General features: G+C 42.6%; 1 long non-coding RNA gene across 1 annotated transcript in view; it reads left to right on the forward strand.

Moving 5' to 3' along the window:
* Nucleotides 1–7,382: 7,382 nt before the first annotated feature.
* The window catches only part of LOC108530596 (uncharacterized), a 33,746-nt gene continuing 15,288 nt past the window's right edge, over nt 7,383–25,840 (forward strand). The window contains exon 1 of the long non-coding RNA XR_001885891.1: nt 7,383–7,567. This is a non-coding gene — a long non-coding RNA (uncharacterized LOC108530596). The remainder of the gene's footprint in view (nt 7,568–25,840) is intronic.

Below are 25,840 nucleotides of genomic sequence, written 5' to 3' on the forward strand. Positions count from 1 at the left end.
AGAGTGCTGTCCTGGGGCTTCCTAACCACTTCAGACCCTCTGTCCAACCACCAGGTGCAGAGAGGGTACTGGGAATAGTAGACACCCACCTTGGACTCATGAGGGGCCTTGACTGGGTCCCTGGACTAGGAGAGCTCCCTTCCTTCCTGGGCGGTTGATGTTCCTTCCATGTTGAGTTGATGTTCAACATGGAGCAGAGAGCTCCAGAGATGCTCCCAGGAATCAGGGATCTCTGGAAGCCAGAGACTGGAAAGCCCCCTCTAGAATGCAAGGACCAAAGGTGTCTCTTTTTGTCTATTTTATTTTTGACTTTTATTTTAAGTTCAGGGGTACATGTGCAGGTTTGCTACATAGGTGAACTTGTGTAATGGGGGTTTGTTGTACAGATTATTTTGTCACCCAGATATTAAGCCTAGTATCCATTAGTTGTTTTTCCTGATCCTCTCCCTCCTCCCACATCCCGCTCTTTAATAAGCCCCAGTATGCGTTGTTCTCCTCTATGTGTCCACATGTTCTCATCGTTTAGCTCTCACTTATAAGTGGAACATGTGGGATTTGGTTTTCTGTTCCTGTGTTACTTTGCTGTGGATAATGGTCTCCAGTTCCATTCATGTCCCTGAAAAGGACATCATCTCATTCTTTTTATGACTGCATAGATTTCCTGGTGTATATGTATCACATTTTCTTTATCCAGTCTACCGTGGATGGGCATTTAGGCTGATTCCATGTTGTGGCTATCGGACCAAAGGTTTCTAAGTGGGAAACCCGGGGCCTCAAAGGGCTGCTGGATGAACTAGAAGGGGGATTGTGAGCCCACAACAGTGACATGAAATATGTGCACCTATGCATTTTCATCCTTGTTGACATTCTCAGAAAGGCTTTTGATGCTAAAATATCAAACAATAAAAAAAAAGGACAAAACACCCTTCATTTGCAGACTCGCCTAGGGTTCATAGAGTAAGGTTCTTTGGAATGTTTTTCTCCAGACCAACTTTGCTCCTAAGCCTCTTTTCTGAAATGTAATGTCTCAGAAGAGAAAAGGCAAATCAGTTTCTTCCGGAAAACTCAGGCCTCCTGAGTGCGAAATCAAATCCCTGCACACTGAGCTAGCCCTCGCATTCCGGCTGCTGGGCCCTGTCCAAACCCTGGTGAAGAGGAGGCCCAGGACTCTTTCCCACAGGGAAGGTCTGGTCCACCTTTCTAGGTGGCCAGCCTGGCCTCGGAATACCTTCCTTTGCCGCTACTGCATCTATCCCATGGTTCAACTGTTTCCTTGTGTTACAAGTCCTGGGGCAGCCCTCTGCCCTCCAGGCACCGTGCCAGCATGGTCTGGATGCTGGTACACACCATGCACATCATTTCTGCCCTGTGCTGAGCTGCGCAGAGGGCCGGAGGGGAACAACATATTATCACGTTCTTTGCCTAACAATTGGTAACACATGACACTTGTATTTGCCCCAAGATAATGTACAAATATGTTTTACAGGGTTTCCTAATGATAATCATGATATTTCATTCTTCTTGCCCTTCTAATAATGATAACAGTCTAGCATTATTATTTTTTTTAACTGTTCTCAGCGAGTGTGACATTCAGTTCAGAGAATCGAATGTCAGCAAGAAATCCATATGCACTCCCTGAAGCAGGGAGAAGCCCCTTCCGTTTATTTTTAGGTTGTAGAAGAATGAAGTGATCTCACCTTATTCTTTTTTTTTCCCCCTTAGAAAGGTGTTTGGCATTCAGCGCTGCTCTGATGTTTATGAAGTCTGGTCTGAGGTATAGGCATTCTACGTCTTTTTGCAAGCTGTTTTAATGAGAAGGTAGGGGCTTGATCAACATTGGGTGGGGGCCATGGAGGGAGATAATTTCTCCCTTAGAAGAAAGGTTTCTTTCAAAGTGGGCTTTGTATGTTGAATGAGGAATGGCTTGGGTCCCTTAGCAAAAGACCCAGCTAATTAGTAGGTAAAGCAACCACTTTAAGCTCCTTGTAGACACTAGGTAGAAACACCTAACATTTTCCCCCAGTTACTTCACTGTTCTTCAGGGTGCATTTGACATGCCAATGTGTTTTTTCATCCTTGTCCTCCACCATTAGGGAGCCTTATCTTCAGGGTTAAATACCAAATAAATAGCATATATGTGTGTGTGTGTGTGTGTGTGTGTGTGTGTGTGTGTGTGTGTGTGTATACTATTATAATAATAGTGTGTGTGTATATATATGTATATATACACTATTATTAACCAGTAGCAGTTCTAGGTATGCTGAAAACTACATTTGAGCTGTTCACCAGAAACTATGTATAAGAAATGAAGATTGATCAAAACCTAGAAAAAGAAAATAGAGACCCAGAAATGATAAAATTAATATGATAGAGGCTTAAGTTAGGATAGCATTTGTTGCCTCGCTCCTGTAATTTCTTCATTTATTCAATGATGCTTCATTGTTCAAATTACCTAAGCTATTTTGACTTATTTTTTCCCCTCTATTTCTTTTTTGTTTTTTGTTTTTTTTGTAGTGGCCATTGACCAAAAGTGTCCTATTTTTGGCCGTGAAGTGGTGAGATTCTAGCACACACTAAGCCCTTTATGGCTGGCTGGCTGACAGTGCAGGAAATGGTGGCAGCCGTAGGTAGGACACTACACTGAAGCCAGGCCTGGGATCAGATTATTTAGGGAGGCAAGTATTTTTGTTGATGAGTGAAATGAAATCCTCTGAGAGCAAAATCAATCTTCTGCAGAGACCCCAGAGCATTGATCCTGGTGCACATTGACAGGCTCAGGCTGTTTAGCTATTTGGAACGACCACAAAAAATGAGAAGTTGTTAAGAGTTTTAGAGTTTTGGTATTTATTGGCAACCGGTGCACTCATATGATTAATCACACATTCGAAATGTGTGTGCCGTGGAAATTGACTGCAACGCAGCAGAAACAAAGTTTTCAGTTATCCTCGTATAATAAATTGAAGCTATATCCCTAAGCAGAATTGTCTTCAAGATTCCAATTTGCCTTGTTAAAAGTGTTGTTTATACAGTAGTTAGCAAAAACGCAAGTAATTACGTGCAGAATTCATTCTAAGCAATTCTTTATTTTCCCCCATTCTGTATTGGTTTTCCATCTTCATGACCTGGTATTTCGGTCCGTCTCAGCAGAAACCTGACTGGTGAGACGGGGACCAGGACGGGCGGCCTTGGTGGCTTTGGCCATGCGCAGAGTGCATCTGGTCACAGGCATCAGTGTGTGGGACTCGAACAGGCGGGGCTCCAGGACTCCAGCTCCAGGGCCGTGTTGACAAGGATAAGGCAGGAATGGCTTCGGCGCTATATTTCATTTCATAAAACAATATTTACCTCTGGAGAAGATGCCTCTTTATTTATTTATTTAGTTGGTTTTGAGCAGGAGTACGGTTTGGTATACACGTCGCGGAGGAGCCAGCCACATCTGTTTTGGTTGCGCAACCAGCAGGACTTCATTTCATAAATATCATCTGAGTCGAGAATTCAGCTTTTGGAATGCAAATTATGTGTAAGTGAGTAAACATTGCAGAGACTGTGTGCCCCCGCAATCCCCCCTAGCACAGGAGGGGATAGGGCAGCAGGCAGTGGGTGCAGGCTGTTTGCAGAGACCCCCAGTCAGGGTCCCTGTGGACGGTGGGCAGCCTGGAAGGGTTCCCGCTGGGGAGGGGAAAGAATGAGCGCAGTGCCTAGAGGGGAAGCCCACTCCGCAAAGCCCTGCTTCCCAGAGGCTCCTGCTTGCTCTCCCCGGAACAGAGACCTCATCCATATCTATCAGGAGAGGCCTAATTATAGAGCTCGGAGATTTTAATGGCACAGGGAAATTTAAATGCGGTGGAAAATATGAATATTCCTAAGCCAGCAGTCAAAATACGAAATGATTGGCTTCCGAATCAATGAATTATAATTTCACAGTGTATTCTCCAAGGTGGAGTCTCTCTCCCTTCCCAGGAAGAGTTTTGTGCAGGCAGACGTGTTTTAATGAACTGTACTTCAGTATTTTGTTCAGCAGAACCTTGCTTCCCTCCAACCCTGGATGCTGCAGCCTTTGTCAGTGCTTGGTCCCCCCAAACAGATTGCAGGGGACAACAGAAACAATCACAGCATCCTGGGGGCCACCAGGGGCCAGTACCTGACAGGCACACTTGGGTCGCAGCCCTGGCTTCCTGGGTGCCTGCAGGAAGGGTATCAGGGTGTCAAAAGTAGGGGACCAGGCTGTTTGTCAAAAACAATCTGGCTCCCGCTCATGCACCCAAATCCCCCATCCCAAAGCTACACTGCCTTTGTAACTGAAGCCTTTTCCAGCTGGAGCAGCCAGTGGGTCCCCCACGAGGGACACGCCCTTCTCAGCCTCAGGCTCGGAGGGACCCCTTTCCTCCAGCTCCTACATCTTTACCTGTGGAGGAGATAAGGATGGGCCCCAGCTGCTGTCCATGCAACCCTCAAACTGGAGAGTCATGCCATAAATCCTGTTTTATTTTATGGACAAATAAATGCTGAGGTAAAATATTCCAGGATCGTCGCTTGAATACTTGCCATAGCAGCGGTACTATAATAACCACCGTGACATTAATTTACTGCATTGTGCCGTGGGAAGAAGGAAGAAGGAGGGAGAGGGGCATTAAAAGAGAAAAATGACTTTCCTTCGAATTTATTGGGATTGCCTCCCTCATTTTCAGCCATCATTAGTTGATTAGGCCCTGATGACAGGGTGGACAATCGTGCCGGAATAGTTGGCGGAGAGACGCCCTAAAGGTACTCTGTTAATTGAGATGATGTTCATCTTGTAGTTACTGAACATAACTGCAGACCGTGGAATTGGTGGTTAGTGTGGTGGAACCAAGCGATGGGGGCCGGGCTGTGGCCAGAGGCCGTGGGTTGGGGTGGGAGGACCTGCTGCTCCCCCTTCCCCACCAGACCACGGCGTTCACCCAGAGCTCTGGTCACTCCATCTCTATTCTGAGCACTGCCGAGGAACCTGTCAAGAGAGGATAAAGCAAGCTTCCCTTTTATCCCAGGAGCACTCCTGAGCTGCTGCTGCACAGAGGCCACCAGGAAGATCCCTCCATAATCGCCGGCTTTGAGGACTGACTGCGGTCTGAAGGGTGTCATTCTGGGACTCGCAAGCTGGAGCTGAGAGCAGGCTCTCCTTTTTCCCAGGCCTCTGGGGCTTGGCAGCCTCGATGCTGTAGACAGTCATTCCTAACAGGAATACAGACAGAACTTCCATCCGCATCAATGACTAGGGCTTGTCCACACGGAGATCCCAGCCGGGGCAGAGCGAGGGCCTCTCCACCCTGGGGTGGAGACCCAGTTTCACGTCCACAAACTCCATTGGCAGCGGCCTTGGCCACGTCTCCCCAGCAAGGAGGGCAGCTCCACTTCGTGATCTTTGCTTAAACATTTTCAGAGGTCCACACTCGCTGTCTATCCCCAGGGCTAGAGAATTGCTTGCTAAAGGTATTCAGGAAAGAAAATGGAATCTGACATGTTTGAGTGATTTAGTGAGGGCCACATACCTTCAGAGGTGCTTGACATCCATTATCCCACTTAATCTTTTCCTACTCTATTTATCGTCATTTAGAGTCAGGGAAACAAAGCTCAGAGAAATGAGCCGATCCAGTGCCCCATGGCCTGCAGGAGCCTGGAACAGGGAAGTGGGCAGGAGAGGTCTCTGCTTCCTGAGAGACAGTGGTTGCAGAAGCTGTAGGATCAAACTCCCTAAGCTGGAATCTGGCTGTGCTTCTCTCTTGCTCTGTGATCTTGGACATTGCTTCCTGTCTCTCAGCCTCTATTTAATCATTTCTAAAACAAAAATAAGTACACAAGACCATCATGTGGGCTCGGTATTTGTGAGTAGTTTTTATTGCTGTAGTCTTTGTGGTTAAGGGGCCATCAACAGTTATCTTTCTTGGAATCCTGGTACCTAGGAGGGGGAGGGAGCACAGGACTGCTCCAGCCTCAGTCATGTGAAAAGGGAGTGCCTCCCACTCTCTCCCTACAGCCCACCACGCCTGTCATGTCTAGACAACCAGACAGATGCTCGGGCCTGAAGGGTGACAAATCCACTCACAAGATACAGCTTGCTAAGTGGCAGTGGCCTTTTATTCTCTGACATCTTTCCAGACTCTTGAAGGGATTAGAACTGGATTAGTTTGAGATGAGCCTGGCTCTGCCGTTATCACCTGTTTATAGGATAATGACATTATCTAGTTTGGCCCGTAAGGACCTCCATACATAGGAGCTTTGTTCTCTTTGATCTGGAGGGTCCCAGACAACATATCTTTAAATCTAAACAAACCCACTGAAGCCTCGAGATAAGTGGTCAAAATACCCAGTGGGAAGAAAGGAGCCTCTCTTTTCCCTTCTTGACCAATGCAAACAGCAATTTTAAAACTGTGTGCACTCACACAATTTTACAACCTAAAACTCATCCTACCACTTTGGACCCTAGCTTCCTTGTGTCTCCTTTCATGCGTGCACAGAATTCTGAAGTTTGTAGAGCTTTTTCAACCTGTCTCAACTCATATGGTGAGCACAGCCATCTGTGCGCAGAGCAGGGTGAACTCAATACACATGATACAGGCTGGGACACAAAACACAAGGCTCAGGGAAGACAAGGAGTTTGGCAACCCTTATGTCTTTTGTAAGAGAGGAGCTGTGGTTAAACCCAGCTCATCTGGAAAAACCCAGCACTCATTTCACTGCCTGAAGCCATATATGACCCGACCTCTCTGCCCAGACAGCTTTCCTTAAAGAGGATCCTCATTCCCCTTCACAGAAAACATCTGTTTAGTCAGATGTTCCAGGAGGTCCTTGGCCCAAGTCCACTTTCATGTCCCAAGGCTTCCCTAACACCCATCATCCATGTTTAAAAATTATTTTTATTGAAGTATAATTTACATGTAATATAGGCAATCTGTTTTAAGTGTACCAACCATTTGTTAAGTTTTGGAAAATGTGTACTGTTGTGGAAATGATGCAGGGCAGGAAAGCCCCAAAACTAGGGCTTAGCCTAGTAAGTTTCTTGGTTCTGCCCAGGAAAGAATTCAACGGGGAGCCAGTGGTGTTAGACAGCAGCCTCTATGGAAATGGCCATGCACAGCAGCAGAGGGACCGCTCCTTGCAAAGCAGGGCCACCCCACAGACTGTGTGCCTGGAAGTGCAGCTCAGAGGCACCTCTGCAGACACATTTATACCCACTTTTAATTATATGCAAATTATGTGGCAGATTATGCAGAAATTTCTAGGAAAAGAGTGGCAACTTCCAGGTCACTGGGTCATTGCCATGGAAAGGGGCAGGATGTTCCCATGGAGTGTTGCCATGGCAATGGCAAACTGACATGGCACAATGGTAGGCATGTCTCAAGGAAAGCTGCTTCCACCCCTCCCCTGTTTCAGCTAGTTCTCTATTTGGTCCAGTGTTCAAGCCCCACCTTCGGAGTCGAGTCCTATCTCCTACCTCAGAACCACCACAATAATCAGGATTTAGAATGCATCACCCCAAAAAGTTTTTTCATGCCCCTGGCCCTTCGCTTTCAATCTCCTACAGCTTCTAGTGAGTATTGACAGTCACTATAGTTTTCTTTTTCTAGAATTTCGCCTAAGTGGAATTATATAATATGTACTGGCTTCTTTCTTATGTCTGGCTTCTTTTACTTGGCATGATGCTTTTGAGAGTTAGGCATTTAGTTGTGTGTTTGATTAGTTTGATTTTGTAGTGTGTTTGATTTGCTGTGTGTTTTTCTTTACATTGCAGAGTAGTATTCCACTGTAGGGATATACCATAAAATGGTTTGTCAATGCTCCAGTTGTAGACATGCGAGTAGCTTCCAACTTAAGGCCATTCTGAGTAAAGCTGCTATGAACATTTAGGTATAAGTTTTTGTGTTATCATGATCTCACTTATCTTAGACAAATATCTAGGAGTGAGATTTTTGGCCCATATGATAAATAGATATTTACATTATAGGAAACTTTCTATTTTTTAAAGTGGCTGTATTCCTGCCAGTAATGTTTAACATTCCAATTGCTCCACATCCTCACCAACACTTGGTATTGTCAGTCTTTCTAATTTTACCATTCTTATGTGTGTATAGTAGTGTCTCGTTGTGGTAGTATTTGCATTTCCTTAGAAACTAATGATGTTGTTCATGTCCCTAATTGACATCCATAATATTTTCTTTGGTGAAAGGCCAGTTCAAATCTTTTGCTCATTTAGATTGATTATCTTCTTATATTTGAGTTGTGCCAGTTCCTTATACATTCTGGGTATATATCCTTTTTCAAATAGTTTGTGGCTTGTCTTTTCATTTTCTTAGCTGTGTCTTTCAAAGACTAAAAGTTCTAATTTTGATAAGTCATTTATTAGTTTTAATCTTTTATGGTTTGTGTTTTATTGTGTCTTATGTAAGCAATTTTTACCTAGGCCAGGATCACAGGATTTTTTTTATCTATTTTCTTCTAGAAATGTTAAGTTTTATGTATAATGTGAGCTAAGAAATGAAGTTTATATTTTCCATGTGCATATATGGTTATTTCAGCATGCTATACATCTCAATGTATATAAGTATTTTCTATTTTATCTCAGTAATCATTTGTAGTTTTCAGAATGTCTTGCACATCGCTTATTTTATTCCTGTTTAATATTTTTGATACTATTACAAAAGGTATTTTAAAAGTGTGCTTTATAAAATTTGTCGTACATTTTAATTTTAATACTTTTTTAATTTTAATTTTGTGGGTACATAGTAGATGTGGTTATTTATGGAGTACATGAGATATTTTGATACAGGTATGCAGTTCATAATAATCACATCACAGAAAATGGTGTATCCATTCCCTCAAGTATTTATCCTTTGTGTTACAAACAACCCACTTATATTCTTTCCGTTATTTTTAAATGTACAATTACATTTTTGTTTACTGTAGTCACACTGTTGTGCTATCAAATACTAGGTCTTATTCATTGTTTCTGACTAATTTTTGTACCCATTAACGATCCCCACTCTCCCATGTTGTATATTTTTATGTCTAGACCACATATTCTGCTACATTGCTAAATCAACTTATTAATTCTATCTTATTTTATAGATTTCTTGGATTTCCTCCATAGATTATCATATAATCTGTGTGTCTTGTATTTTTCTTGACTTATTGTCCTATACAGGACCTCTACTGTAAACTTTAATCAAAGTGGTGAAAGCAGGCTTCCTTGCCTTTTTCCCAATCTTAGGGGAAGAGTTAATCTTTCATCATTAAATATGAACTTAGCTGTAGGTTTTTCACAGATACTCTTAATCTAGTTGAAGAAGTTCCCTATATTCTTAGTTTGCTAACAGTTTTTATTCATGAATTGCTGCTCAATTTTGTCCAATGCTTTTTCAGCATCTACTATTGCAATTAGTTCCTGCTATACTATTTAAAACCTTGCAAGAAAAACCTTAGTGCTTATGAAAAAATTGGGGTGACAGGTACCACACTAAAAAACTTTATCAGTGACACACACGAGAAAAGAAAAGATGAGAACCTAATAAAAATGGTACCACTGTTTTCCACATATTACTACATAGCTGATTTCAGCTCAGTGCAGTTTTTTGCATTCATCTAGTTTTTCTTGATAGCAAAATTGTGCATGAGAAAACACAAAATTCAAATTGTTCTTAACATGTGAGTTGCATTGAAATAAATTCACATTTCAAAACAAGTGTTACAGCACAATTTACTGTAAATGTTTGTGGTTTTTAGTTTATTAATAAGGTAAATTGCACTGATTAACTTTTGAATGTTAAACTAGTCTGCTGTTCCTTGGATAAGCCCATTTAGTCATGATATATTATTTTATTTGTTTTTTTCTGAATTTAATTTGTTAAAATTTGTTAGGGGTTTTTGGATGAATATTTATAAGGCACGTTAATGTGTAGTTCTGTTTTATAGTCATGTCTTTGTGCTATTTTCGTATCAGATTAAGGCTGGCTATGTAAAATGATTGAGGATATATTTCTTCTCCTGTAATTTCTAGAGTGTTTGTGTAGAACTGATACTGTTATTCTATAAATAGACATTAGAATTCGTCATTCAAGCAGACTAGGCCTGACATTTTCTTTGTCAAAAGTTTTCAAATGATGAATTCAATTTCTTTAATAGATAAAAGGCTATTCTGGTTATTTACTTCTTAAGTGTGCTTTGATAATTTGTATCTCTCAAGAAATATGACAGTTTCTTACAAGTTATTGAATTTGCTGATGCGAAGTTATTTCTCATGTCTCCTTATTACCCTTTCAGTGTCTGTGGGATATGTAGTGATGTCTGTTCTTTAACTCCTAATACTGGTAATTGCTGTGTTCCTTTTTCTCCTTCTTTTCTATTAATTAGTCTTTGTAAAAATTTCTTCATTTATTGATACTTTGAAGAACCAAATTTTGTTTTCATAGATTTACTCAATTATCTCTTTTCCATTTTATTAATGTCCAATCTTTTTTATGTTCTTTCTGCTCACTTTGGGTTTCAGTGGCTCTTTGTTTTCTAATTTCTTCAATAAAATTTTCTTCAGTAAAATTCAATCACTGAGTTTAGTTTTTTCTTCTTTTCTAATGTAAGCTTTAAATATAGCAAACTTCCTTAATTATCACTTTATCTATAACCCACACATTTTGATTTTTTAAAATTCAGTTCATACTATTTCCAGGTCATAATGTTGTTTTATTTTTCCTGTGATTTCTTTTTTAACTCATGCATTTTAGAAGTATGTTTTAATTTTCAAATGTTTGTGGTTTTCCAGATACCTTTCTGTTATTGATTTCTAGGTTATTTCCATTATGGTCAGAGAATATACTTCTTATTTCTTAAATTTTAAAAAATTTGTTTAAAGTTGTTTTATGACCCAGAATATGAGCTACCTTCGTGAATGACCCATATAGACATGAAAAAAATGTGCTTTCTGCTATTTTAGGATTTTCTCTAAATGTCCCTAAATGTCACTCAGTTTTGGTTAACGGACGGTGGTGTTCTGGTAAATGCTTAACTGAATATCTGGAAAGAAAAAGTCCTGATATATAGTATTTGATACCTTCTGTGGTATATGCATTCTTGTCATGGCTGATTTTAAGCTAACAATGTGCTGTCACCAAATGTGGAGTTGGGAAGAGCAGTATACAAATTGCTTTCACTAGCCAGTGCAAGCTAGTTCTAGCACACCACTGTGATTGTGGTATTCAAATCTTCTGTATCTTTGTTGCTTTTTGTCTGTGTATTCTTTCAGTTACTGAGAGATGAATGTTGTAATCTCGAAAAATGATCGCTGATTTTCCATTTCTCTTTTCAGTTCTTTCAGTTTTGTTTTAATGTAATTTAAAGCTTTATGAAGTATATATGCATTTAGCATTTAGGTGTGTTATAACTTCTTGATAAATTGATCCCTTTATCCTTATGAAATGTACTTCATTATCACTGGCAATTTTCTTTTCTTTGAAGTATATTTATCTGATACTAATATAGCTACCCCCAGCTTAGTTTTGATTAGTGTTTATATGGTGTAGATTTTTTCATCCTTTTACTTAAAATTTTTTGAATAATTTTGGATTTACAGAAGACTGCAAAGATAGTACTGAGATTCCCTGCATAACTGTCACTCATCTCTCCCTAATGTTAACATCTTAAACAACTATGGTACATTTGTCAACATTAAGAAATTAACATTGGTGAATTATTATGAACTAAAGCACATTCTTTACTTGGATTTCCCCAGGTTTGCTACTAATTTCCTTTCATGTTCCAGGATTCTATCCAAGAGTCCACATGTGTATTTAGTTATCATGTATCCTTAGTCTCCTCTGGTTCATGAAGATTTCTCGGTATTTTTATTGTTTGTCATTGCCTTTATGCATCTAAAAAGTATTAGCCAGGTATTCTGTAGACTGTTTCTCAATTTGGGTTTGTCTGACATATTCTCTTATACTGGCATTATAGAACATGAAGTGTCCTTATCACATCTTTTAGGGGTGGGAATGATAAAAATGACACTACAGATGTTAACTTTGATCGTTTTGTTAAGTCTGCCAGGTCTCTTCACTGTAAAGTTACTATTTTTTTTTCATACTGTATTCATTGAAAATGAGTCACCAAGTTCCCAGAATTAAGGAATTAAGTTATACTTCCTGGAGGGGAGAGAGTATTTATATGTAAAGTTATAGAGTTATAGGTATGTATGTATACACATACACATACACACACCTACACATACATATACACACACATATACACATACTCATACACACACATACCTATAATTTTATGTTTAAATATGCATATATAAATAGATATACATGTATATACACATATATATACTGTTTATTGTATAAAATTATTCAAACATTTGTCCCTTTTCCCAACCCCTTGTTTATTTGTAATTTCTTTCTCTAACAGTGAGAAACTTGGCTTCCTTTTTTTATAAATTACTAATTTTTATATGTACAGTAGTTTCATAATTGCTAAATTATATCCCTGTGAGAAACAAATTTACTACCTAAGGTACTGTGTTTATATATAGTTTTTTGTTGTTGTTTTTATTTAGGTCAGCACCTTTTTTCTTCATCCCAGTGGTGACATTATGTCATATTTGTAATAGAGTTAGATTCATTTGTCAAGGTCTACATTCCATCCTGGGATCTTTCGATATCCTGGTTGACTTCCTAAAAAAAATTACATACTGTAGAGTTTTCTTTGTAGTGTAGAGTTATGTGGATTTTGATATACAAAAACAGTGCCATCTATCTACCACCCAAGAATCATACAGAATAGTTTCATCCATTCTAAACATTTTCTTCTGTATCTCATTATAGTCAACCCCTCCCCACTCCCTAACTCCTTGCAATCCCTGATACGTTTTCTGTACTCATAATTTTGTCTTTTCTATAATATTATATAAATAGAATCAGAAAATAAGTAAACTTTGTGTCTGACTTCTTTCATTTAGCAAAATACACTTAAGATTTGTTCATTTTGTATAAATCAATAGCCCATTTCTTTTTATTGCTGAGTAGGGTTATTTCATTGGATAGCTATACTGCAGTTTGTTTATTCACTTATTTGTTGAAGAACACGTCGGCATTCTTTTTCTTTTGTCTTCTCTGTGCCCTATATTTAAAATGTATTTCTTTTAGATAAGTCTTGTTTTTATATCCAAGCTGATGTTTTTTAATCAAAATATTTAAACCATTTACATTTAGTGTAATTTTAATATGATTAAATTTATCACCTTGCTGTTTGTTTTTCAATTTTCCCATTTGTTCTTTTTTTCTGTCTTCTTTTGGATTTTTTTTTAACTACCTTTTATTTCCACTACCATTTTGTATTTTCGTTTTCTAAAGTTTACAACATACCTTTTTTAACTTATCAATTTACTTTCAAATAATATCATGCCACTTAACATACTTTATAAGAATCTTAGAACAGTGTACTCGCATTTCTTTCCTTTCTTTTTGCTATTGTTCTTATATATTTAATTACTTTTATTATTAACTTTTAATGTGAAAGTCCAAACTAAGAAAATGGCCTGGCCTCTAATCATAGAGAACAGGATCAAATCCTGGCTTTCTTACTTGCTCACTATGTAATCTTAGCAAATCACTTTACATATCTGTTCCTCAGTGTCATGGTAAAGTTGTCTGTAAAATAACAAGCTCCATATGAGGAATAAGTAAAATAAAGCATGATATGCATGCCCCACCATAGCTGGCACACATGAAGCAAGGGGACAGAGTCTCCCTTGTAGGCCAAACACCAGAAAAAAGTTGTCAGGAGTAGAGAGCTAAAAGTGAACAGTTTCCCAGCTCTGAGCAAACTCATTGCTTGCTGCTCATAGTCTGGCCCTCTGTGACACCAGGAAACAATAGCAGATGTCAAAATGAACCACAGCAGCAAAACAAGGATGCCCATCTGTGTCAACACCAACAGACATAACTGATTCTTTTCCAAGAAGGAAATTAAACCAAAAATCAGTTGTACTTTATGTGAGCTCCTCAAATCACAAAGACTAGGTTACTAAGGAAACTTGTTTCTGCAAACTTCAAGTGTTGAACTTAAGTGGTGAGTGGTTTTTGTCTGCAGACACCATGTAGGATGCCTGCTGGAGATTGGGGGCTTCAGAACTACCTTATTTTCTTACTTCCTGACCCAGCTGGCTGCCTCTTCTCCTGAGCTGCTAGCTTTCTTCTGGAGGGATGGATAGGCTAATGCACTTGTGAAGTAAGCTCTGGGTTCAGACACACCTAGGTGTAAATAATGGCCTGTAATACACTAATCATAACCCTGTGGAAGCCACTTAGCCCCACCAACCCTTGGTTTACTAATCTATAAAATGGGAGTAAAAATGAAACTTAATGAGATAATGCATTATAGCTGAGAAGAGTAGTGGGATAATATTCTAAAATAGTAACCAATCTTCCCCTTTCTTCCTCCCTTTCATTTATCCCACAGTTCATTTTGTTTCTATCTCGTAGGCCCTGGGCAGAATATAGCAGCAGAAAGCAGGCAAAGAAAGGAGTCTTTTCTGACTGTAACTCTCCAGAAGCCTAGGCCCTACAGCAGGGGCAAGTCTCAAAGGACAGATTCAGGAGAGAGAGAGACAATGAAGGGCCCAGGAGTGTGGGCTGCCAGATTGGAAAACAGTCTGAGTTAAAAGCTGGGAGGAGTGAAGGAAGGGAAACCAGAAGGGTGAGGGCTCTGTTTCCAGGCCAAGTGCAAAGAGGCAGCACAGCCCCAGTAGGTTTTGTGGGATCCATCAACGGCTGTAGAAGGAAAGGGAGAGGAGACAGGGCCTGATTGCCTGGGCCAGCCTCTGAGTTACACTGGCTGGGTGGTGTGTCCGTGCACACAGGCTCCAGGTCAGAGGGAAACCCAGGATGAAGCAGGACCCACAGAGTGGCCCCTCCACACCCACAAGTTCAGAATTCCAAACTTGATGGAGCTTGTGGGCAGGACCAAAGCCTCCTTGGAGGTGACCTCCATGGACAAACCTCCAAGGAGCGGATGAAGGGTGCACAGTTTAGCAAAGAGATGTCATCAGAGAAGGGAGGGTGGGATGTGAAAATTTTTCTCTGCTCTTCTCCCTCTACAACTGCATTTTGCTGAATTCGTGCTGGTTAAATGAGCTTATCATTTCACAATGTGACTTGACAGTAATAATAAGACAATCATGACACACAACCAAGGTCTCAGTTTTTGGCAGTGATTTAAGCTGTCCAGAGCTTTGTCGTAATCATGGGTGCATTTAACATGCTCAACAATCTGCCAGGCACCAGGGCCTGGCTATCAGGGAAGGAACTCCTGCAGCTCGGAGTCCCTCTCCTTCACTGAGCATCCTCACAAGACATCGTGGAAGGAAGAAATCCTCTTTAAAAGCGGTAATATTCATGCTTCAGCATTTGCTGAGCCCCTGCTGTATACTGGGACCAGGAAGAGACCCTGCCCTCATGAGGCTGTCAGTCCAGAGCAGTAGATGTACATTAATCAGTTAAAGGCAAAAGTACCCTTACAGTCACTAGTTTCTAATGAGCAAACAGAACTCGTGGAAGGCTGCCTTCCCCCCATGGCCTCTTACAAGTGTTTACAATAAATCAATCAATCAGTCAATTCATAGCTGTTCACTGAGTCCAGCCTGGTTGTCCAGGGCTCACCTGGCCCAAGTGGCCTCTGCGGAAGGTGCAGACGCAGAGTTCCCCTTCAGATGCCATAATGGATGTGACAGCATTTGGCAAACAAGAGACTTAAATCGGACATGATGATTTCTGCTATGATGCTTATTGTTATTACTGTAGTCGTTGTTGCTGTCACCGTCATTAATACAAGCAGCCCTTGTTTGGAGGAGACGGACTGATTGGAAAACAGGACCAGGCTTGCACTCAGGATCAGGGTGTCCACAGGGAGCAATGAGTGCAGGACAGAGCCACAGCCTTCACTTGCTTTCTTGCCATTCCTGGGTCTCTTTTGACCACATCCACCATGTCTCTGGGCCCTCTACTCCCCACTAATTATATTTTCATTGCATCCACTTACCTCTTTTACAGAACCAAGTGTGGTTTTTTTTGTTAGTGTTTTGTTCTGAGACAGGGTCTTAACTCTGTCTCCCAGGCTGGAGTACAGTGGCGCCATGATAGCTCACTACAGCCTCGTCCTGGGCTCAAGCGATCTTCCAGCCTCAGCCTCCCAAAGCGCTGGGATTACAGGCCTGAGGTTCCATGCTGGACCTGTGTTGTTAAAAGAAACATTCTGCAATGATCACCAATGGGAAGCCCCTATTATTAGACATAAATAGGAAACAACAGTTCAATAAATACAATGATTAAACATTATTTATAAATTGTAGCTAAACTCAGTCCCATGCCCCAGCTCTGAGATAGGTATCACTGAGCAGAGAGCCTCAGGATGGAATGAAAAATGTCGAGGGGTAATTTTCTCATCATGGAATCTACGTCATTTGCTACTTTGTGCCTCAGCTTTAAGTCTCTGGCCAGCCTTTTTCTCCTGTACTGTGCAAGTTGATCTAAATATCCCCACCCAGTCCCCAACCCACATTCCTGCTTCCTGCCCTCAGGGCACCTTGCTGGGCTGCTATTGAATCAGCCTTCTCTCCTTTCTGCTTTTTTTCTTAATTAAAATGGAATTTATTTATTTTTATTGATGCATAATAATTGCACATATTTATGAGGTACATGTGATACTCTAATACAGGCATACAATGTGTAATGATCAAATCAGGGTAATTAGCACAGCCATCACCTTGCATCTTTATCATTGTTTGGTGTTAGGAACATTGCTAATCTTTTCTTCTAGCTGTTTTGAAATACACAATATATTCTTGTTGATTATAGTCACCTTACCGCGCTATCAAATGCTAGAACTTACTTCTTCTAACTGTATGTTTGTACCCATTTACTGACCTCTCTTCATTGCCCTGCCCACAGCCCCCACACCCTTCCCAGCCTCTGGTGACTATCATTCTACCCTCTACTGCCATCTGATCAACTTTTTACCTCCCACATATGAGTGAGAACATGTGATATTTGTCTTTCTGTACCTGGCTTATTTCACTTAACAGAATGGCCTTCAGTTCCATCCACGTTGCAGCAAAGAACAGGATTTCATTATTTTTACTGGCTGAATACTATTCCTTTACCCATTCATTCATGAGTGGACACTTAGGTTAATTTCATATTTTTGCAATTGTGAATAGTGCTGCAGTGAATATGGGGATCCAGGTATCCCTTTGACATACTTATATTCTTTCCTTTGGATAAATACCGAGTAGAATGATTTTATCTCCTTTAGTGCCTTACCCCTGTTCCATAGAACCATCTCCCAAGGAGGCCACCTCCACATAACCCTGGGCTCCAGCTCTCCTTTCAGGAAAACGTAGGATAAATCATAGTATCTTTGTAGCCCCTAAAACTGCCTTGTGCACCCCAAAGACATGAGTCCTATAACCCCAGCTCCATTACCTTTTAACTGTGAAACCTGGAACAGGCCAGTTAGCATTTCTGAGCCTGCTTGTTCGCATGAAATAGTGGTAACTGTGTTTACCTTACAAATTAATAGGAAGACTAAATGAGACGACGGCATACAGCAACAGTTTTAGGAAAAGGCAGTGGTTAGGCTGGGCACGGTGGTTCATGCCTGTAATCCCAGCACTTTGGGAGGCTGAGGCGGGTGGATCACATGAGGTCAGGAGTTTGAGACCAACCTGACCAACAGTGAAATCCCATCTCTACTAAAAATATGAAAATTAGCCGGTCGTGGTGTGTGCCTGAGATCCCAGCGACTCAGAAGACTGAGGCATGAGAATTGCTTGAACTCAGGAGGCAGAGGTTGCAGTGAGCCGAGATCACACCATTGCACTCCAGCCTGAAGGACAGCACAAGGCTCTATCTCAGAAAAAAAAAAAAAAAAAGCAGTGGCACACTCAAGGAGCCCACCCAGGTGCCTGGAGACTGGCTTTTGGCCTGGAGGTGGTGGTGAGGTAGTGCAAGTGTGACAGCTGCTGACAATGAGATCCTACCTGCTTTTGCAGAACATACAAATCTATAGGCCAGGGTCAGCCATGGGCCGGTACTCACCTGGCTTTTGTCGTGGTGCTGGCCCAGCTGTCTGCATCGTTGGGGATGTGAAAATTTCCTGTTCTGGGTGGAAAGTCGAGGTCCAGGAGGTCTCTAGGTAGCTGTCCTCTGTCTGATAAAGGATCCTTGGGGCTCTCTGCCTGGCCACTCCGGAAACCATGGGCCGCTGTAGCTACTAGCTCAGCCCTGATGGGGAGCCCCACAGATCAGGCTTGAGTCCTTCCACTGACTCTTCTGTTTCTCTACCTCATCTGTTACTCCCTGCTGGCCTCCTCTCCTACCTGCAGCCCCTCCTGTGCATCCAGCTGCAGGTCCGGCCACACCAACGGCTGACTTGGTTCCCTAGACTTTCCAGGCCATGTCTTGGACATGCAGTTCCCATCCTCTGCTTCTCTGCAAATTCATCGTCTTCCTTCAAGAGCCTCTTGTCCCTAGATATCCTGCAGAGACCTCATCTTGCCGTCTGATAACTCTGGGATGCACCTCCCTGCTCAGCCTGTGGATTCCTAGAGGGCAGCACCTAGTCTCTGTCAACTGCCCCCTCAAGCCCAGATGCTGTGAACAGGGGTCAGCGTTGGCTGTGTCCCTGGCTGCCTCTCTGCTCCCTGGCCCCAACTACCTCATCCCATTCTGCCCTGAGGGTGACTTCAGATGAGTGAAGCTCAACTCCAGACACATTGGATGGATTGCTGTTCCCCAATTTTGTCAGACTCATTGCTGCCCTAGGGCCTTTGCACATTCACTAGCTCTACTAAAAATGCACTTCTTGCAGGGCCTCACACGTTTCTTGTCATTGAGATCTCAATTCACATGTCACCTCTTTAGAGAACTTCCCTGACCACCCACTGCAAGGTTCTACTCCCTCCGTCTGAAATGATCTGATGTGTTTTCTTAGTAATGCATGCTCTGCCTCCACTCTAGAGCATAAGGACAAAAATCCTGCTTATTCTGTTCGCCCTATACCCCCAGGTTGCTGGCACAGGGCCTGGCCCATAGGAGGTATCTATATGTATTTATTGAGTGAGTGAATGAATGAATGAATGAATGAATGAACCAATCAGTGAAAAAACAAACCAATGCTACCAAAAGCCTCAAGACAGACACGGGTGGGAGGATGGGGTAGGCATTACTGTCTCCAGTAACAGATGAGGCTCTAGAGTCAAAGAGGGCTCACCAGCCAGAGTGACAGCCTGGAGCCAGCGACCCTGCTGTTTTTCCCCTGGGCTCCTTCTGTGACCCACCTCTACCCACCAGTGAACCCCCGCTGGACATGTGGAAAGGGCATCTTCTCCATCCCTGACATCACTTTGGTCAGGACTGCGCTGCCCTCACTTTCTGATTCATAATTCAGCACCCAGCAGCTCACTGCTCCAGTCAGGGGTGAAGCCTCCCATTCATTCGAGATGTTTCAGATCGCCTGCTGCATCACCCCAGAGGCAGCACAGGGCTTGGTACAAAGGTGGATGCATCACAGGCCTTGCAATCCCTGGTGTGGATTTCTATACGTATATCCCACCTATTAGAGTGCCAGAGTTTATCAGGCAGAGACCAGGTCATTATTTCAGAATTTCTTTCTACTTCCTCCTTTCCCTAAAATCTAAGGGTTGGGTACTTCTGGAAAAACAATGGGGGATTATAGGTAGACATTTCTACAAAATAAACATGATGGTATGAAAATACTAAATGAACCAAGATGACATCTTCAGAATGATTATTTTAAGAAAACAATTCATTCAAGAATTGATAAATAGCCCTAGTGTGGTAGAGTGTTTGGGGTTTTTTGTTTGATTTTTAGGGGGGCAGTTATTATAAATTATCCTTTATTTTAAAAAATAGTATCCAATATATTATAATTAGATAGCAATTCTTACAGTTTTATTGAAATATAATGAATACACAAAAAAAAAGTACTTTAAAAAAAGTTTACTTTAAGTTCTGGGATACATGTGCAGAACATGCAGGTTTGTTACATAGGTGTACATGTGCCGTGGTGGTTTACGGCACCCATCGGCCCATCATCTAGGTTTTAAGCCCTGCATGCATTAGGTATCTGTCCTAATGCTCTCCCTCTCTTTTCCCCCAACCTCCCGACAGACCCCGGTGTGTGATGTTCCCCTCCCTGTGCCCATGCTTAATGTGTACAATTTGATGAGTTTGAAATATGCAAACACCTGTGATACCATCCCCCAAATCAAGATAATAGGTGCACTTAACATCTCCTGCAGTTGCCATGATGCCTTCTTCTTTATAGTAAGAACTCTACTTGTTTGTTTGTTTTGAGACAGGGTCTCGCTCTGTTGCCCAGGTTAGAGCGCAGAGCGTGATCTCAACTCACTGCAGACTCTGTCTCCTAGACTCAAGCCATCCTCCCACTCCAGCCTCCTGATTAACTGGGACTACAGGCATGAGCCCCCATGCCCAGCTAATTTTTTTTTTTTTGTAGTTTTTGTAGACACGGGGTCTCACCAAGTTGCCCAAGCTGGTCTCAAACTCCTGGGGTCAAATGATTCACCCACCCTGGCCCCCCACAGTGCTGGGATTACAGCATGAACTACTGTGCCTGACCTGTGATAAGAATCCTTACCATGAGATCCACCCTCTTAACAAATTTTGAGTGAACAATATTGCTAACCATAGGCGCTATGTTGTACAGCAAATCTCCATAATTTACTCATCTAGCATAACCAAACTTTTATACCCACTGATTTTTTAAAATATGGTGAATAGACAATTATTTTCTTCTTACTCCAAACCCAGAGCTTCTAAGTTGGGATTCTTAACCTTGGGATTGAACCTGACCTGCAATCTATTCTGGGATCCACAAAAATGCTTTTTGTTTGTTTGTTTGTTTTTGTTTTGTTTTTGTTTTGAGACAAGGTCTCACTCTATGGCCCAGGCTGGAGTGCAGTGGCACAATCTCAGCTCACTGCAACCTCTGCCTCTTGAGTTCTGCCTCTTGAGTTCACTTGAACTGCCTCAGGAGTTCAAGTGATTCTCCTGCCTCAGCCTCCAGAATAGCTGGGATTCCAGGCATGCATCACCACTCCAGGCTAATTTTTGTATTTTTAGTAGAGACAGGGTTTCACCATGTTGGCCAGGCTGATCTCGAATTCCTGACCTCAAGTGATCTGCCTGCCTTGGCCTCCCAAAGTGCTGGGATTACAGGTGAGAGCCACCATGCCCTGCCCAAGAAAATGCTCTTTCTATTGCTGCTGGGGTTAATAATACTGCTTTCCAAAGATCTCTACAGCTTGCAACAAGTCTGCTCCTGACTGTGGCATGAGAGGTACTTCCTAAGGGAGAGAGAATGCATGTGACGAGCGGATCACACTACAGTGTGCGACTTGCTCACTGATTCCAGCATTCAGTTTGGGCTAAACTGTGTTCTTTCCATTCTCTTAGTTTAAAAATATAGGTTTTTTTTTCATTTAAAAAAATCAGGATTTTACACATAACTGGAAAATTAGGAAGCGAGGCCACACTGGGCCTATAGTTCTCCAACCAGAGCTGAGCCATGCTCTCCCCAGCAGATGGGCTCCTAGGTCCTGCCTGCTTGGGTCCTCACCTGGCCTGCTTTGCTCTTTAGGCCTCTTTGTCTGTGACCCTGGTTTACAAGAACTATGCTTCCCAACCTTCCCCCCTTAATACCCTAGAGCACAGATCACCCCTCCACAGTCAAGTCAGCTCTGGGAATAGTCAAGGATCCTGAAAAAGCGCATTATTTTGAAGGCTTAGGTTTCACCTTGAAAAAATGTGTTTTCCATTTTATTATATAACAGGGCTATGTATATTTTAATTAAAATTTATATATTTTTCTTCCCAACGTATGGACTAAAAGTGTCCCTCCAGGAAGATGTGCCGGGCTGTTCTGAGGCTTTGAGCGTTCCAAAGATGTTAGCTCAGGATGCCTTCTCCCCAGTTTGAAAAATACAGGCTCTCCCAGTATTGTTGCTCATCATGTCTTTAGTTCCTTGTCGAAATCTTCTAAGTTCTTAGCTTTTGGGCACATATTATAATGAGAAAGTAAATGCCCTTAATTTGGGGGAGTTGATCTGACCCTCAGAGCTACAAGCCCCTTTGGGCTGGCTCCAGTGCTTGTGTGGGGAAGGGTCCAGGCCCCACGTCCACATGCGGCTTGGCTGGCTCGTGCCCAGAGCTCCTGGGCATCACACACTCAGCTTGCACAGTGCTGCCCTCGGAAACTTTTGCGGGTTATGGCTTATGAAGGGTTCCGGAGAGTTCAGACACAAATCGATAGCATGCATTACAAGAGAGCGTGAGCTAACAAAGGTGCTGGTGGGCCATGCATCTTAAAACAGCTTCTTGGGGACTTTAATTGTCGGGATGTTCAGGAGAAGAATATGACCTTACGGGGCATTTTCCAGAATAGAAGAGTCTATATATTAAAAGGCAGCAAATGATTCATAACTGGTTAGCGGCAGGGCCTATGGGTCCATGTTTCCCATGTGAATTTTTTTTTTTCTGCATTGCAAACTCTTACATTAAATTGTGATAAATGAAGAGTGGGGGCTACTCATACAAATCAATGACTCTAGTGTGTGTGTCATTAGCCTGAGAGATGCAGGCAGCGGTCAGTCCCATAAATCATGTGATGATCTGCTGTCTGCAACACGATGCAAGCAAGCAGGCACATTAGGGAGGTTAAGAAATGAAATTAATCTGTGCATTCTCCTCTCCCCCTGCCTCCTTCACCATCACCTGGTCATACGGAAAGAATTAAAATCACATGATCCGAACTAAACCAGCTCCAGAACAGTAAATTGGTTAAGTTTGACTTCACCTTTCAACTCCAAGTTAATTATGTATTAGGGGATTAATTTATTCACAGGGACTGGGAAGGGAAATGGAGAATGGGAGAAACCTGCCAGGGCCTCTCATCCAGGTGCCAAAGTTATTAATTGCTCTGGCTATGCCACAGGCTACCTGGACAGACCCTGGGGTGGGGGTGGGCTGTGGGATCGGCCATGGATATGGCGCTGAGGATCAGCCAGCTTGGGTTGCAGAAGAGGCCCCAGTCTATGCTCCACAGGGATGCTTGTGATGCTTGGTTGCTGGAGTATCTTGGAAGCCTACGCTTTCCCCAGGGTGTATAGCCAGATTACACTTCAGATGGTAACTGATACCTCTTCCAGGGCCACTCGCCTTGCCTGGAACTCCTCCAGGTAGCTCTCCATTTGCAAAACTGCCCATTTTATACATGCAACTCTGATTTGCGCAACTCAAGCGTCCTACTCCTCCTACTTGGGATCCTATGGAATACCAGAACTACGTCTCCCTCACACATGATGCCCTCTGTTCACCCGAGGACAGGGAGCATGTTCTCCTCAAACATCCTCCAGGGTGCCTCTCCAGTGGCAGCCTTTGCAGACCTCTCGCCATTGTGGTCTTCTTGGGAGGTGGGAGGTCAGTGTTGATCTCTCTTCTGTGGTGCGGTCCCAACCAGTTGAGAACAGCTGCAGGTGCAGAAGTACCAAGTGGGGCTCCTGGAGATGAGACCTGGAGCAAGATAAGGGAGCTCCTTTCTCAGTGCTGCTACCTGATGGTGATTGGGCACCAGATCCAGCAGGAAATCCCAGGAAACTCCCGCTTATTTAAGGGTCATGTCTGACCACACCAGAAACAGCCTCTTGAAAGAGCCCAAATGCTAGCATCGTCTGCATGGAGCCATGCAAGAGAAATTGTTAGGCACATTTGACCATTTGTTGTTAAGACACAAGGATACTGAATGGATTTGACACAGATCCTTTGCTTATAAAAACTCCCAACACCCAACACGAATGGTAGCGTTAATGCTCTGTGTGTGAACAGCACTTCACAACGTTCTGAACACGTTCCCATGTGTATAGGATATTGTTTAATCTTCCCAGCAGTCCATGAGTTAGGTCCAACAATTCCCATTTGACTCCCTAAGTAAACTGAGGCTCTGAGAGTTTGAAAGACTTGGCTGAGTTCACATGCCTGGGAAGTGGCTCAGCCACCATAAGATTTAGTTGCAGGAAGGGTGGGACCTTCTAGGGGCTTTCTTCCTATCAGATCTACAGATGGAAAGTTCTCAGAGTCCAAGCACCCATGACCATCTCTAGAGGCTCTATGCAGCTCCCAGATCTGTGTGCTATGCTCCAAAGGGATTACAAAAATAAGTTGAGCTAACATCTAAAAATTAAAAGCTTTCATAGAAGGAAGGGATTTGAGCTTCTCTTGAAAACTTGGAATCTCGCCATTGGGCTGACATTTCACTGTGGTGATACTGGGTGCATGATACTGGCTCCACTCAAAGGGGTCTGAGCTCTCACAGGCTCAAGAGACACATTTTGGCCAGTACACACATTGAGACACTGACCCCTCAAATCTTCACTCTGCTCAATGACCCAGTGGCCCTCCTCTAACCCTCCTATAACCCAGTCTTACTGCTTCGCCCTCCTCCTGAGGCACCCATGCATCACTATCCTGCCCATACACTTTCTCTGTCTCTGTCCAAGCCTTTCTTGGCTTCGAGTCAAGCTCTGATCATTTCAGCAGCTCCTCTGCCCGACTTCTCCTTCCTAAGCTCCAAAAGGATTTTTCAGCTGGTTGATGCAGGTGAGCACGCCAGAGCCAGATGCACCCTGGAGACATCTAAATCCAACCTTCTCGTCTGTAGTAATGAAATTAAGGTGAGACAGGGTGCCTGACCTTCTATGTCACTGACCCCATTCCCAGACCCTTTCCTGGCCCCAAGAAGTCACCCTGATCATATTGCTATCTAAGGGTTCACCTTGCTTGCTCTTTTGGGAAAAGTACCAAAACACAGAGAAAAGGGAAATATCTAAATGCCCAACATTCAGAATTAACTAAAAATCAAAATGTCCTGTATTTCTTGCAGATGTTTAAAAAAATATCAAGGAATTCTGAGTCCCATCCAGGAAGCTGGCTGCATTATACTCTTAAGGTCTCTACACATCTCTTCCTGATCCCCTTCCGTTCTCTTCTTCCAGAAGGAAGCATTATTGTGACTTTTCCTCCAAATCCTTCTAATCTATGTTTACACACACACACACGTTTGTAAATTACATATGTTGTTTGGTTACATGCATGTGTTTAGATCTACGTAAATCACTTCTGCTTTTTTCCATCACCATTGCATTTTTTAGGTTGATGTGGTTTGGCTGTGTCCCCGCCTCCAAATCTCATATTGAATTGTAGTTCCCATAATCCCTACATGTCATGGGTGAGACCTGGTAGGAGACAACTGAATCATGGGGGTGGGTTTTTCCTGTGCTATTCTCTTGATAGTAAGTCTCACGAGATCTGATGGTTTTATAAAGGGGAGTTCCCCTGCACATGCTCTCCTGCCTGCCACCATATAAGATGTGCCTTCGCTCCTCCTTCACCTTCCACCATGATTGTGAGGCCTCCTCAGCCATGTGGAACTGTGAGTTCATTAAACCTCTTTCCTTAACAAATTACCCGGTCTTGGGTATGTCTTTATTAGCAGCATGAAAATGAACTAATACAGAGGTCGATTCCCACCTGCACCTGTAAATCCAGGTGCAGGATTTACCAAATCCCATCCTCTGAGGGATATACAATTTTGTTTACCTGATCTCCTTTATAATTAATTAATTATTTATTTTTAGACAGAGTCTCACTCTGTTGCCCAGGCTGGAGTGCAGTGGCATGATCTCGGCTCACTGCAACCTCCACCTCCCAGGTTCAAGTGA

Source organism: Rhinopithecus bieti, unplaced genomic scaffold, assembly GCF_001698545.2.
Source record: "Rhinopithecus bieti isolate Rb0 unplaced genomic scaffold, ASM169854v2 scaffold_7509, whole genome shotgun sequence".
Taxonomy (NCBI): domain Eukaryota; kingdom Metazoa; phylum Chordata; class Mammalia; order Primates; family Cercopithecidae; genus Rhinopithecus; species Rhinopithecus bieti.